The sequence below is a fragment of the Malania oleifera genome, chromosome 3, assembly GCF_029873635.1.
Source record: "Malania oleifera isolate guangnan ecotype guangnan chromosome 3, ASM2987363v1, whole genome shotgun sequence".
Lineage (NCBI taxonomy): Eukaryota > Viridiplantae > Streptophyta > Magnoliopsida > Santalales > Ximeniaceae > Malania > Malania oleifera.
Genome location: NC_080419.1, coordinates 99,034,388 through 99,050,812, shown reverse-complemented (window position 1 = coordinate 99,050,812; position 16,425 = coordinate 99,034,388).

Genomic DNA, 16,425 nt, shown 5'->3' with positions numbered 1-16,425 from the left:
ATGAATACAAGGGATTCATCAACGAGGGTATAAGAAAATTCATCGACGAAGACTAAATTTCATCGACGAAGAAATACTGAGAGAGTTTTGAGCCGACTGAATTTCGTTGACGAAATTATTGAAGGATTCGTCGACGAATGACGTGGCTCATCAATGAATCCAGTTCTATAAATATCAAAAACCCGGATTTAACTTCACAATTAAGCAAATTTTCCACTTTCTCTCTCTCCCTTCGGTCCTGCCTTTTTCTCTCTCTTCGATTTCGGGCCAAATTTACACCGAATCGACGATTTGAAGCCACCACGACGCTCCTGGGGAAGTTCTCTCCAAATCTGCTGGAGCAGATCGTTGGTGAAAGCAAGTTGGAACTCATCCTTGAGTTGAGGTAAGGCTTTTTAAGCCAAATTTGGGCTTGCGGTAGTTATAGGAAATGATACACACGTGGAAATACTGAAGTTTAATACTGAAAATTTTCAGTTTTAGGGTATTGATAAGAAAATCCTACGGGGGGTAGACCAGGATATTTTAGCTAGGTAAGGGAATAAACTAAAGCAGTTATCTTTCACTCAAATTGCTATTATTTATAAGAAAACTGTTTTCCTGAAAATATGTACAATATTTGAATATTATGGAATTTATGCACATTTGGGAAAAATACCGTTAGTATGTTGAAACATGTATATATGTATGAGATGCTAGAAATTATGATTTTTAGAATACAATGTATAGTTTTATATAGTAAATGTGTGGCATGAATATTACTTTACGTGGAGAAATATTATGATATGAATGCAGTATGATTTGAGAAGTTATGAAAGTATACAATACATTATAATAATAATAAATGCATGATAAAATGATTATTTTCAGAACAACGTATTTATGTATGACATGTTTGGCACGAGGCCGTAATTATGTTATGTTCGGCACGAGGCCGTAATTACAATATGTTCAGCACGAGGCTGTAATGATGTTATATATGATCATTTATTATATGTTATCAGAACCCGGATGTTAGTTTAGTTCAGTTCAAGGGCTCAGTACCATAGCTTATAGATCAAACGTTTACGATCAGATTAGTGCTAACCACCCCACGAGGGGGTGGGAGATGGATAGTCGATGTGGCTTTCAGTAGAGTGTGGATGTCCACCTAGCAATCCGGACCACGGTGTGGCAGGCCTATCGTACTTACAGACATATTTGACTCGGCAGTGGTCGACCAGCCATTGTCGGGTCCTGTTTGTGGGCTGCACAACCCGTTATGGGGGGTAATACATGACATCAACTAGCTATTCATCTTGGGTATGTTTTCAGTATTATTAGTATAATAGATGTTTACGTACAATATGATTTATTAGCAATTATGAAAGTATATGATTATTCAGTATGTTATGATAAATGTCTATAGATATTTGAAATGTACTGTATATGTATAATTACATTAAATATTCATGTTGTCACACAACTGTATTTAGTTTATTTTCCCTTACTGAGAAGTGTCTCACCCCCTAATATTAAATAATTTTCAGGAAATCCATAGAGACCGGCGGGTCAGGGCCGCCGTTGAGTGATTGGAGCTTCCCTACTAGAAAGGTAAGCGTTGAACTAGGATCGGGAGATTTTGTTGTATGATCCTAGTGTGATTTTGACTTTTTGTAGGTTGTATATAGGAATAGTATTTTCACTGTTATTGACAGGTGTCCCCGTTACCCACGGATTCGGGTTGACTGTTTTATTTATTATGTTACATTTTATGTTAAGAAATTGAGGTGGTTACAGTATGGCTCCAGCTAAATTGGGAAAATTGAAAGAACAGTTGCAGGATTTGTTGAATAAGGGGTTTATACAACCCAGTGTATCACCATGGGGAGCTCTAGTGTTATTAGTAAAGAAGAAAGATGGGTCCATGAGGATGTGTATTGATTACAGAGAAATCAACAAAGTTACTATTAAGAATAAATATCTTCTACCCCGTATAAACGATTTGTTTGATCAGCTGCAGGGTACACGGTTATACTCCAAGATCGACCTCAGATCTAGGTATCATCAGGTGAGAGTAAAAGTTGAGGATGTCGCGAAGACAGCCTTCAGGACCAGGTACGTGCACTATGAATTCCTCGTTATGGCGTTTGGTCTGATGAATGCCCCAGTTGTGTTCATGGACTTGATGAATATAGTTTTCCACCAGTATCTAAATCAGTTTGTAGTAGTTTTCATTGATGATATACTGGTGTACTCGAGGACTTTTGAGGATCATGAGGTGCATTTGAGGCAGGTGCTGCAGACACTCAAAGAGGAGAAGCTCTATGCCAAGTTTAGCAAGTGTGAGTTCTGGCTTGAGAAGGTAGCATTTTTAGGCCATATGATCTCACAGGACGGTATTTCAGTGGATCCCAGCAAGATCGATGCGGTGGTAAGTTAGGCCAGATCGAGGAATGTGCAGGAAGTTAGGATTTTCTTAGGACTAGCAGGTTATTACAGTCATTCTGTTAAGGGGTTTTCGGTTTTGTCAGGACCTCTCATGCGGTTGAGTAAGAAAAATGCCAGATTTATGTCAGATAAAGAATGCGAATAGAGCTTCTAGGAATTAAAGTAGCAGCTCATCATTGCACTAGTACTGATGATTCCATCGGAAGGTGATGGTTATGTTATCTACAGTGACGCGTCTTTGAAAGGGTTTGGGTGTGTACTGATGCAGCATGGTAAAGTGGTGGCCTATGCGTCCAGGCAGTTAAAGGAGTATGAAAAGAACTATCATACTCACGATTTGGAATTGGCTGCGGTTGTACACGCATTGAAGATCTGGAGACATTACCTTTATGGTGAGAGGTGTGAGATATTTTCGGATCACAAGAGCCTAAAATACTTCTTTACACAGAAAGAGTTGAATATGCGACATAGAAGGTGGTTGGAACTTATTAAGGATTACGACTACACCATCAGTTACCACCCAAGTAAAGCAAATGTGGTGGCTGATGCTTTGAGTCGTAAATCAGGAGACACAACACAGCTAGCAGCGGTAGTTCAGCATCCAATTCAGATGGACTTGGGAAGACTCGGTGTGGAGTTAGTGGAAGATGATCCTTAGGCGCTTATTGCTGGTTTAGTTGTACAGCCTACACTTTATGAGAGAATTAAAGCTGCTTAGAGAGATGATCCAGAGTTAGTGGAGGTGTTTGCCAGAATACAGGATGGTCAGGGAGAGGAATTCAGCATTTCTAACGATGGGGCTATGAGATTTCGCACCAGATTGTGTGTGCCTGCAGATGACAGTATCAGGAGGACGATTCTAGAGGAGGCACACAGATCTCTATACATTATTCATCCTGGAAGTACAAAAATGTATAGGGATCTACGGGAGTATTTCTGGTGGAGTGGCATGAAGAGAGAAATAGCAGAATTTGTGCAGCAATGTTTGACATGCCAACAGGTTAAGGCTGAGCACCAGAGACCAGTTGGTCAATTGCAGCCATTATTCATTCCTGAGTGGAAGTGGGACCACGTATCCATGGATTTTGTTACTGGGCTGCCGCTAGCACTACATGGTCAGAATGTCATCTGGGTAATTATTGACAGGTTGACAAAGACAGCGCACTTTTTGCCCATTAAGGTTAGCTACCCTATGAACAGGTTAGTAGAGATTTACATACAGGAGATTGTTTGACCCCTTGGAGTGCCTGTATCCATAGTCTCAGACCATGATCCACGTTTTACATCATGATTTCGGAGGAGCTTACAGAAGGCATTGGGGACTCAGTTAGCATTTAACACTGCTTTCCACCCTCAAACCAATGGTCGGACAGAGAGAACAATCCAGGTATTAGAAGATATGCTTCGTTCCTGTGTGCTAGACTTTGGAGGTAGTTAGATTCAGTTTTTGCCGCTAGTTGAATTTGCTTATAATAACAGTTATTAGACTAGCATCAACATGGCACCCTATGAGGCATTATATGGTAGGAGATGCCGATCTCCTCTTTTCTAGGATGAAGTAGGTGAAAGGCGAGTTTTGGGTTCAGAGATAATTCAGCAAGCGTGTGATAAAGTCTGACTTATTCAAGACAGCATCAGTGTAGCGCAGAGTCGGCAAAAGCTACGCTGATACTCTCCGCCGAGAACTAAAATTTGAAGTGGGTGATCATGTATTTTTGAAAATAACTCCACTGAAAGGGATCTTGAGATTTGGGAAGATGGGTAAGTTGAGCCCTAGGTTTATTTGCCCATTTGAGATACTAAAGAAGATTGGTTTAGTAGCCTATCGGCTAGCTTTACCACCATCTCTATTTCGAGTTCATGATGTATTTCATGTTTCTATGCTAAGGAAATATGTCCCAGATCCTTCCCATATAATTAGCCATGCAGAACTAGAAGTTAGTGAGGCTTTAGCATATAAAGAAGCTCCAGTACAGATTTTAGATAGAAAAGAACAAGAATTGCGCAGCAAGGAGATACTACTAGTAAAAGTTCTATGGAGAAACCACGCGATTGAAGAAGCCTCATGGGAGCTTGAAGATGAAATCAGACGGAAATATCCCCATTTATTTGATGAATTATAGTATTGATGTATATGCTAAGATGGTAGTTTTATTTTGTTGAGTCCAGAGTAAATGTAATGTAGAGCGTAGGTTAGGTAGTATTTTGGTTTTAGAGGAAATTTTCTTTTATGGTTGTAATCTCCCAGAACTACCCATGTAACTACGGTATTCCTCCACCATAAGTGAGGGCAGGTAATAAAATAAGTAGACCCTTTTCCTTTACTGGATGATGGAGTGTATAGATAGAAATACAGATAGTAAATTTCGAGGAGAAAATTTTATAAGGAGGGGAGAATGTGACGATTCAAAGAATAATGATATTTAAATAATAAAGAAGGAGAGAAATGGAAACAGTAACAGAAGGAGGCAGTTGACGACATTGAACTTTGGGAAAAATACCCCAATAAATTTATCAGGGCCTCGTCAACGAATACAGGAGATTTGTCAACGAGGGTACAGCAAGACCTCATCGACGAGGGCTAGCTTCATCGACGAGAAGATACCGAGAGAAGAATTTGGGCTACTCTGAATTTCGTCGATGAAGGGCAAGGTTCGTCGATGAAATTACTTAAGCACTCGTCGACGAGATGACATGGCTCGTTGACCAATCCCGCAGTATAAATAGTGAAAACTCGGATTTTTATCCTATTTCAGCACAAATTACCCTCTCTCTCTTTCTCTCTCCTCTCTCTCTCTCTCTCTCTCTCTCTCTCTCTCTCTCTCTCTCTCTCTCTCTCCCCTCTACGGCCCTTCCCCCTTTTTTCTTTGATTTTGGCCCCGTCAGTCGCTGAATCGATGATCTGAAGCCACCATGACGCTCCTAGCAAAGTTCTCTTCAAGTTTGCTGGGGTGGATCGTCGGTGGGATCGAGTTGGATTTCATCCTAAATTCAGGGTAAAACCTTTTAGTCAATTTTTGGCTTTCCGATAGTTGTAGGAAATTATGTAGGCAAAGAAATATTGATATTATATTCTGGAGAATGTTGTTTTCAGGGTGTTGTGTAGGAAGCCCTGTGGGTGTTAGGCCAGTATGCCATAGAGGCTTTCTAGTAGTCAGGTAAGGGAAATATGTTATGTTAGACAATTTTTCTATGTTTCAGTATAAACTATACGTTTTTATCAGATGATTATTCACGATAGAAATTTATGCAGGTTATCATTTATGTATAATATGTTTAAAATTACCGTGTGGCTTGAGAATATGGGTATAGTAAAGAAACATGTTTTACAGTATTTTCAGGATATGAATTATTGAATATATAGCCAGTGGTTATGTTTTATAGTAATTACAGTACCATGATTATGTAGTTTTCAATACCATGATTATACAGTTTCCAGTACCATGACTTACAGATTACAGTTCAGTTCAAAGATACAGTTAACACAGTTACAGTTTATTTCATTGTCATGGTAAATACAATTATTCAGAATCATGGTAAAACAACTAGTTGTATATAAAAATATATTATATAGTATTAGACCCTGTTGGACCATACAATTATAAAGCACGGTACCGTAGCTACATACAATTTACAGAGTGCAACCACCTATTCAGATAATACTTGGTAGTAGGTCGATAAGTGTGCGTGGTGCAGGTGCAACCATATTTATTTGTTTATTTTTTCAAAACTCAATTTTTTTTCTTTTTTTTTCATGAGATTAATTAAAATGACGAGAAAAACGCTAATTTATTACTGTTGGCCTTACAAGGCTTAAAATCTTGTTATCTTATTTTGATGCTAACAAACAAGTGGAATTTAACATATTTGTGTGAGTAATGTTATTTCAGGGCTCACATATGATAAAGTAAGGTCAAAGTGCTCACAAGGATCAAATGAAACTTAAATGAGTCAAAGTATGGATTTAAAGATGATATATTAAACCTTGAAGAATATGAGGACATAAACGAGTTGTTGAAAGCCAAGGAATATTAAAGTCAAAAGAGCCAAAGAAAGGCAAAGTGAGAAAGCTTAAAGAATATGGAAGCTTGAAGAAAAGATGGACTCAATCCAAGGACAAAGCATGAAGACTCAAGAACCTAGAATGTTAATGTCTTAGAAGTCTCATGTAAGTGTTTTAATGTTTAAAATATCGATTGAAATATTATGAAGCTCTTAGATTAACTTCTTGGACCTAGATACCTTTTAAAATACTTGGAAAATATTTTTATAAGGTCAAAAATTATTTTGAAAAGGTTAGAATCATTTTTGGGATGAAAAGCACCAAAAAGAGTTTTTCCAAATGCCGTCAGTTTTTATATATTCACATTAAGGTGCATTTGTCACTATCAAAAACTAATTATTTAAAAACGTGTTCAACATGAAAGTTGTAGTATTTTATCTTAGATTTCTTTTGAAACCAAGAACACTTAGTTTTGAGTTATATAGAAAAAGTTATGGCCAAAATACTAAAGCAGGGTCACAGCTATCAGCTAATCGAACACTATTCACGGGAGGAACTTCAGCTGACTGAACAGCACATAGAACCACTTCAGATGACCAAAGTATAACTTCAGACGTCTGAAGATTTTTTGCTGAATTTTTTGAAGAGGCAGAACACTTTAGATGACTGAACCCGAGACTTCAGTCATCTGAACACTGTTAACGGGCAGAAATTTCAAAAATTTTATTTTTTAAATATTATTTGCTTGGGCTCCAAACTTTCTAAAAACTTGGGAAATTATCTAAGAAAACTTTAGCAACAAGGAAACAAGTTTGAAAGCCTATAAATACATGGTTTTGCAAATCAAAACATACCAAGAATCGAAAAATCTATTTTGAGAAGCTGAAAGCATTCTTGTTCTTCCAAAGTTCTCTTGCTCACTCATTGCAAATCTCTTCTGCTGAGATATTTTGAAGTGCTAATCCTTCCTTATCTGAATTCCTACTGCTAAACCTCATCTAGGAAGGATATTGGTGAATTCTACACTTAAACTTCATTGTATTTCATATTGATATTTTACATTCAAGTATATAGTGCAGAAATTGTACTAAGTTGCTCTTTGAGAGTGTATACTTGTACGCAGATCTTATCTTATGTTTCTTGTAGTTCTTTGATGTTCCAAGGATTGTTTGGATCATTGGCTAAGCAAGGGGACATTTCTTGGACAGGCGGGCTTTAGCCTAATTAAGAAGTGACCGAACGAGGGGATATCGTTTGGAGAGGCGAGCTCTAGCCTAGTGAAGGAGTGTTTGAGCGTGGGGTATCGCTTGTAAAGGTTTTGTTCCACCTGTCAACGAAACAGGTTTAGTGAATCCTTTGGTGGTTTCCCAAAGGCGAGGACATAGGTTGGGTATAAGCCGAACCTCGTAAAATTCTCCGTCTTAAGGTTTAATCCTTTGGTGGTTTGCCACTCTCTATTTCCCTATTCTTTATTTTCAGTGCATATTTAAATTGCGTGGATGGTTTAAATTTGAAAATAATATAAACTATGTATATTTGGTAATCAAACAAACTTAAGGTTTAATTTTGATTTGGGTTGCGGAAATCGAAAGGGAGTACGTTGGTTGAACCATTCTTTGCGGAAACCATACGGGAGTACGTTACTTGGTAAAACACCCAAAGATAAATTAAATAAGAGTTTATTTGGATTCTGAATATTTGGAAAGAGTGATTGGATGATGCATTGAATATTGTATTGAAGGAACAAATTCATATATACATGGCTTGGTTCAAATTCATATTAATAACAGGGCTACACACAAGTTGAGAATTCTTATGATTGTTTGGTTTCATCATCATGGCAAATTGATTGGTTTGGTTGAAAAGATTACTTGTTTGGTTAAGCAATAAGTGTTGTGGTTTAAGATTGAATGTTTACTTAGTTCTTGTTTGATTGAAAAAATAGATAAACAAGTAAAAGAAGGAAGTCTCGGCTAGAGAGTCGCAGTGGAGTAGAGGAGCTGGCTGGTTCACGACACAACAGCAATGAGGAATGGCTCGGGTTGCTGCAACTGGTTCAAGGAGGTTGGAAGTCTCGACCGGAGAGTTGCAGTGGCACAGAGAGAGTGCAAGGCTGGAGCTGGTGGTTCTCACAGGCTAGCTAGTGCAGTAGAGAGAAATAAGCAGTGGGCTTCGGGGACGTTGGCTGGTTGCAGCTGCTAGAATGGTGGCTTCGGGTGTGGCTGCAAGTAGGTGGCCGGAGCAAAGAAAAGATAAGAGAGAGAGAAGAGAAGAGGATAGGGGAGAGGAAGGGAGAGCCAAGAGAGAGACTGAGGGAGAGAAAGAGACTAAGGGAGAGGTAGAGAAACTGAGAGGGGGCTGAGAAAGAGAGAGGGTCGAGACAGAGGGAGAGAAAGAGAGTTAGGGAGAGGGAAGGAGAGGCAGGGAAGGAGGATGAGGGAGAGTGAGAAGGGAAAGGGAGTCCCGGGGGCTTGCTTCGAAGAGGGGAAGAAAAGGAGGATTATAAAGGGGAGGGGGTGCGGCTGCCCTATGCGAGATTCGGCGATGGAGGCCCCGACTCGGCCTGCATAGCCGGGTCACATCAACTTTTTTTTTTTGACCCTTCTGAAGCCCGTTTCTCTCAAAACTCAAAACATGAAAGTTGTAGATAATCTTCTCATCTTTCTTCAAAATTTTAAATCGTCTTGATCGGAGTTTGAACAAAAAAGTTATGTGCGAATTACGAACTAATGCCGGTTTTAGCTCCTGGAAATTTTCATGCGATAAAAAATGCCAAAAATTCATAAATTGCTCAGGAAAACCCAAATATTATAATTAGGACACCTTGTTAAAATATTGAGAGTAATTAGACATTTAATTAAAAATATAAGCCCTAATGTCCCGATTAAAACGCCTAATTGCACAGTTTAAGCACGTAATCAAATCTTTCTCACCCTCATTTTCTCTCTCTAAAAAACGTGCCCTCTCACTTCTCTCTAAATTTTTGGCTCCGATTCTCCCCGGTTCGACGATCAGAAGCTACAACGATGATCCTGGGGAGTTTTTGTACAACCTAACTGGAGCGAAAATTCAATTTGAGCAGTTTGGAAACCATCCTAAAATTAGGGTAAGTAGATTTTTAGGTATTTTCAGTATTACCAATATTATTTGAGGCCATATTTTGTATACTATAAGAATATAATGGTGTTTTGTGGAATAAATTTTGGGTGTCATATTTTTAGGAATAGGGTGTTTTGGGCCCCTGTAGTCATGGGTGAGGACCCCAACAAGTATCTGTTCGGGAACCCAGATAAATTATGGTCTAAGAGATTTATGAATAGACAATTTCAAGAATTATGAGTGTATTGATTTACTGGAGAATATGTATATATAAATGCAGGTTTTGAGGTTGATACACTGAGGGTGCGAGAGTGGAATGTTAAGTGGAGACCAGCCTCACAGTTAGATAGGTAAGGGAAATATGTTATGTTAGAGATTTTAGAAAGTATATCAGAACTTATTATTCAATTTTTCTAGAATATTATTATTATTATTATTATAGTAGGAGTTACATATTTTAAAGCATGAGAACCTAATTGCTTATTTGTGTGGCATGAGTTCATAATAGTTTAGTAAAGTATTAATACAGTTTTACAAATATCATGTTTTATAGTATACTAGTAGAAGATATCAATATGCAGTTTCCAGAAAATATGACTTATAGTATTTTTCAGAATGCCATGACTACAGAACCATAACACTCAGTTATTCAGTTATTCAATTATTCAATTATTTAGCCAGACATACAAATTATGCAGATCAGTTTTGAAATGTTATAGTTATTTCAATATCATGGTAAAAATAGTAAGATAGTTATGTATATTAGTACTAAATAGTATCAAACCCTAAAGAAATATTTAGTCAGATTCAGACAGCAGAGCATGGTATCGTTGCTATTTCAGATCAGAGTGCATTTACATATCTCAGATAGTGTGTGGATTCCGTCTACTGTGTCAGGAGAGATTGCAGTCTCCCCAAAAAGCTGGGTTGAGGTGGACGATTTGACGAGGTAGAGTAGTATCGTGCTTGGAGAGACTGCAGTGGGCTAGGTTGTTGATTGATAGAGATTTGGATTGACTTGCCTAGTAGGCCAACCATAGTTAAGTCCCACCTATGGGACGCACAACCCTGCCATGAGGGGTTAAATCATGACATTCGATTCCCAGGGTATTATCACAACTATTTCTATAAATACAGATTTATAGTACAACAGTAGATTTATTATAATATTAGAATTATGGGCAACTAGAAAACTTAGATATACAGTTGTATTTTCAACTATAATAAATGTAATCTGTACGGTATACTAGACTATCAGTTTTACAGTTTCAGTATTATATCAATATATTAAATGTGTAAATCAGTTGCCACACACTAGTGATAGCATATTTTCTTTTACTGAGTGTTGTCTCATCCTAGCGACTTAACATTTTTCAGGTGATCCAGCTAAGCGAGCAGATCTGGCTCGTGGGTAGAGAAATTCTTGTGCTGCCTTTTTTTGGAAAGGTGAGTGTTTCCTGGGTGTTGGTTGTTTAGGGTAGATCCCAGGTTTTTGATTGATGTCACTGGATATTTTGTGATGTATATTTTGAGACTTTTTATATTTTTGGTATTGTAAATATTTTTTATAGTTTTATGTTTACCGCTGCTTAGGAATGTATTGTGTACAGAGTTTCCTCAGTGCTCCCTTAGGCCTGAGATGTTTTCAACAGGTAATATAGAGAGATTTGCTATATATTTTATATATATATTAAGGAAAAAAAATGGCATGAAAAATCAGGTCGTTACAAATGAGCAGAAGAAAGAATAAGAAAAATAGAAATGCACATGAAATAAAAAGGTTAATACCCGCTCGACACAAATACCACAAAAAGTTAGGGACACGACACATATTAAACACATATGAAGACTCTTCAACTGCTTAATGCTTCAGATGTATTCACGCCAAGTTTGTGAATGAGTTGATCTAGGGTGGTCTTGGTTGGACATGACGAGTAGGTGAGAAGATGTTAGGGTGAAGGATCCGACACCTCACAAATAGGCTAGATCCTTGTTAGACTAGTCCACTTCATATATTTAGCATTTATTCCTTGCAATATATGGAATGTTCAATCGTGACACTCCTCCTCACATATGATGAGTGAACTTAACCTTTTTGAGTGTTTTTTTAGAGTACACTAGTTAGGCCGAGTCAAAACAACTATTCAGTAGGTGTCCACTGGTATCCTAGGTGTGACGAGTTATACACATTGCACATACCTCGAGATTTTGCATGTTTATACTCGGATTTATATGACTACATTAACTCTGAATTGTATTGTTGGTTAACTTCATGTGAGTATATTGTTCTTAACGGCTATATAACGATGAAACTTGCATGAATGACTTACTTTGGAGTTGTGTGCATCGTATATAATAAACTTTTGTGAAATTTGGTTATATTCCTGTGTGTGAAACAGTATGGTTGTGTCGCATGTGCAGTCATCTCATGTTTTTTGGAGTTAGTATTTATGGGTATTGCCCTAGAATTCATTCACATTATTTGTTAGATACTAGCAAAACGTTAGTTGGGGGGGTGTGATTATGAGCTTAAATTGCATAATTAGGTGTTTTAATTCATGCATTAAGATTTATATTTTTAATTAAATATTTAATTACTCTCAATATTTTAATATTGTTCCTTATTTACAATATTTGAGTTTTATTGAGTAATTTATGAATTTTTGGTATTTTTGTCATAGGGCAATTATTGAAAGTTAAAACCGACGCTACTTTGTAATTTGTGTGTAATTTTCTCGTCCGAGCTCCGATTGAGACGATTCAAAATGGTGTGAAAAGTTGAGAAAATTATCTATAATTTCGTGTTTTGAGTTTCGAGAGATATAGGTTCTAGGATGGCCAAAAGTGGGCTTGTTCTCTAGAAAACAAGAATAAGAAGAAAGAAGAAAGAAGAAAGAAGAAATAGAAAAAAAGAAAAAAAAAGAAAAAAAAAAAGAAAAAAATATTTTTTTTTATTTGACCCAGCCATGCAGCCAGGTCTTTGTTGGCGCAAGGTAGGGCTAGCTCCCCCTCCCATATATAATCTCTTTTTTTCGTCTTTCGAAAAGGCCGCCCTAGCTCCCTCCTTTTCTTCCTTCTCTTTTTTTTTTTTCCCCTTTCTCTCGGCCACATAGCGCCCCTCTTCTGCTCCTTTCTCAACTCTTCCTTCCTCTCTAACCCTATCCTCTCTCTAACTCTCTCCTTTTTTATCTCTTCCTCTTGGTTTTCTTTTTCTCTTTCTCTCTCTTACTTCTCTTCCCTTGTGCCTTGCTGTACTCGAGCTTCTTCTTCCTGCTGCTAACCCGAAGCCCATTACTGCTTGCATTTGCTACTGCCTAAGAAGTCTACTGCTGCTGCTGTTGCTGCTTCTCCCATCTGCAACCCGAGACCTCCTCTCCTTGCTGTGCTGAACCCAAAACTTTCCTATTGTGTTGCTGTGTAGCTGAAGGTGTCCAACCCGAGAGGACCACGCCTTGCACTGCCCTTAGACCTGCTCCTCCTCCCTGCTCGACAGCTACCCATGCTACAGCTCTAATATCTCTCACAACTCTCTCTCTCTCTCTCTCTCTCTCTCTCTCTCTCTCTCTCTCTCTCTCTCTCTCTCTCTCTCATTTTTTTTAGTCGCGTTAATTTATTTTAATATACTGTGTTGGAACTTTACTTGGATTTGAGTTTAGTTAATTTTAATTTAAGATTTTGTTTAAGTTATTAATATTATTGATTTTAATTTCATTTTTATTTAAGGTCTCATTGTTGAAATTTAAATACTTGTTTTACTAAAGTGTGGTTGTTCAAGTGTGGTTTATTTTTTTATCTTTCTAGAGAATTTAAATAATTGTTGGGTTCCAGTTTGTGTTTTAGTTTATCACTTAAGTTGTTAAAGAGTCAATTTCGATTTTGGTGAAACTATTGTTAGGTTGAGTTTAATTTTTATTTATGTGGGTTAAGTTCAATTGTTTAGTTGATGCTTAATTTTAAGGTTGAACGCTTCAGTTAATTAATAAAGTTTTGATCTTTAGGCTTTTATTCGACTATTAAACGTAGGATTTTCATTTCTCATTATTAAAATTAGTTCGTGTTAGGATTTAGATTTTAAATTGCATGTTCATTTAATCCGTAAAAAGAAAATCTCAAACAATCCAAAAAACCCAAATCTGAACTTTGTTCAGTGCCCCTTTTGTTTCTTATTTTATGATTGGAATTACGCAAAATTTGGAGTTAAACTGCATTTCTTGAGAAGGCGATCTGGCCTTCGGGCTAAATATTACACGATAGAACTCCTACACTTGGGATAGCTTCCGAATTGCTCATTTTTTGAATGAGTCAATGAGTAATTATGTGTGTATATTTTGAGAAAATACTAGATTCTGGTATTGTAAATATGGATGTATGACTTTATGTTTTCCGCTGCATAGTTATGTTACTTTGTAAACAGGAATTTCCTCAGTGCCCACCTAGGGTCTGAGATGTTATAGCAGATATTATCAGGGGTATCAGAGTATTTTATTTTGTAGTATATTTATGAAAAAAAAAAATGGTATGAAATTTCAGGTCGTTACACTTGCTCTCCAAGAGGTCTGAACACTACCTCTTTATTATAGCAATCTATACTGGCGTAGCGTGAAGCGAGCCAATCCATCCCAAGAACTACATCAAACCTATACATATTGAACATTATTAAGTTGGCAGGTAGCACTCTTCCTTCAATACAAATTGGGCAACCCTTAAGTATCTTCCTACATACTATTGGGGTTTCCGTTGGCGTAACCACAGATAACTCAGTATCTAATGGCTGGGTCCCAACCCCAAAAATTTTAATATAAGCCATAGATATAAAGGAATGTGTAACTCTAGGATTGAATAATACTACTGCTTTATTAGAGAACATAGGAATATTACCTATTACCACATCGTTAGCATTGTCCACATCTCCTGAAGTGAGAACATAAACACGCGCCTGGGCTGTGTTCTATTGATTGTTGCCTCTAGGTGCCCAGTTGTTTCCCTTATACTAATTAGGATTGTAGGTGTTATTCTGCGGCACACGGCACTCTCGTGCATAGTGGCCTGCTTCACCACACGATAGCGCACATTTAATCCATTACGACATTCACCCCTATGCATTCAATTACATTTAGGACAAGGGGTGTCCTATTGATTGTTTTGATAGGTCTGGTTTCCATTGTTAGAGCATAAAAAAATAATAGGCTAAAAACACCTAACCTACCCAATCCTACTCTCATTATGATTCATGTCTATACTTTGGTAAAAATTATTTGCTAAGGTCTACAAAACCTATAACCTGTACTCTGATACCACAACTATCACGTCCCAAACCTATAGGGTATAAGGTGCGACTTCCTATAATAATTGCACAAGTGAAGTAAGAAAGAGCGAAAATAAATAAAACCTCATGAACTTTTATACTAGAGTGCTAAAGGAGTATCTCCAACATCAAAATTAACATTCTTAAAAATTCTAAAACATAAAACCATTTCCAGTTGGAACTATACTAGTATTTATTCTAAACTGTTCTTTCTAATCCTACCCATGTACCTGCTATGCCTGATTCTCAATACGCTCTTCAAAGCTGTTTGTAAGGTAGGACAATAAATGGGTGAGACGACACTTAGTGATTAAGAAAGATTATATTAGTGTGTAGCTGTGATGAGTTTCACTGTACCATAATTCTGTAACAATTAACATTTAATACTATAGTTTCAAAACTGCATTAGTAAAACTATAAAAACATTTATAAATTTTTGCATAAAATTATTTCCATTAACCTTTAGTTGTGACTTTTGCAATTGTATACTGTAACTGTTAGTTGTAAACTGTAACTGTTTTTTAAAGCAATGAACTGTAACTATAATAATTATATATATATATATATATCCTCTCATACTTTTTCTGTAAAAGATCCCTTAAGCTTGCAAATTGTGGGCCACGTTTACCTTCATGGTAGGATTGTGCGGTCCAAAAATTGGAGTTAGCTGGCGGCCAACAAAACTAAGTCAAATTATAATTGTAAGTGAGATTTTCCCTATTAAGTCTTGGTCTGAAACCATGTTTGCATTCGGGATAAATCTACTGCTATGAAAACCACTCTGTAAAAGAGTATGGGTGCACTCTCTGTGATTGCAAATTGTAAGATACGGTACTAAGTATCTGTAACTCTGTAATCTCTAAGTCATAAGGGTCTTTAAAACATACTAATATATAAATCATGCAATAAAAAATAGCATCATAAAAATGTTATCATTGCTCATTGTTTCATAAAACATATAATACACTTTATCAAAAATAAGATAATGTCACACAGTTTTCGTGCTAAAATCATTTATTTTCAATAGAATATCATAATGTTGTAAATTACCCGAGAGAATTAAAATATTTTCTTCAAAATAAACTCGGGTATATTTTATAAAAAGCTGAATAATCAAACCCACTTACCTTGATCTCCTTGGGAATTGAAAACTTTCTAGTAAAACCTTAACTTATCACAAGATAACCACAAATCCATGACTTAAAAAATGAATTATAAATTCACTAAACCCCCTCAAAGGTCTAATTCAAAATTCGATTGTATTTAATAAATCGTTTTTCTTAAAAATATGAGGTTTATCCCGAAATGATCTTCTTTTTATGCTTAAAAATTAGAAACAAATTTTGTATCCATATAACATCGTTTGGTCATTAAACTTGATTTTTGAAATTGACTTTTAGTTTTGTTAATTGAACTGCATCCCAGAATTCATCACTTTGAAAAAAAAAATATCTTTTCAAGTTTCAAAAATCACCAAATTAAATCTATATGCTCCTATATATAAATATTATATATGAGCCTAACAAATTTCGCGGTCAGATTTGAAGTAAAAGTTATAAAATAAATTCGGAACTCTAGTTTCAATTTA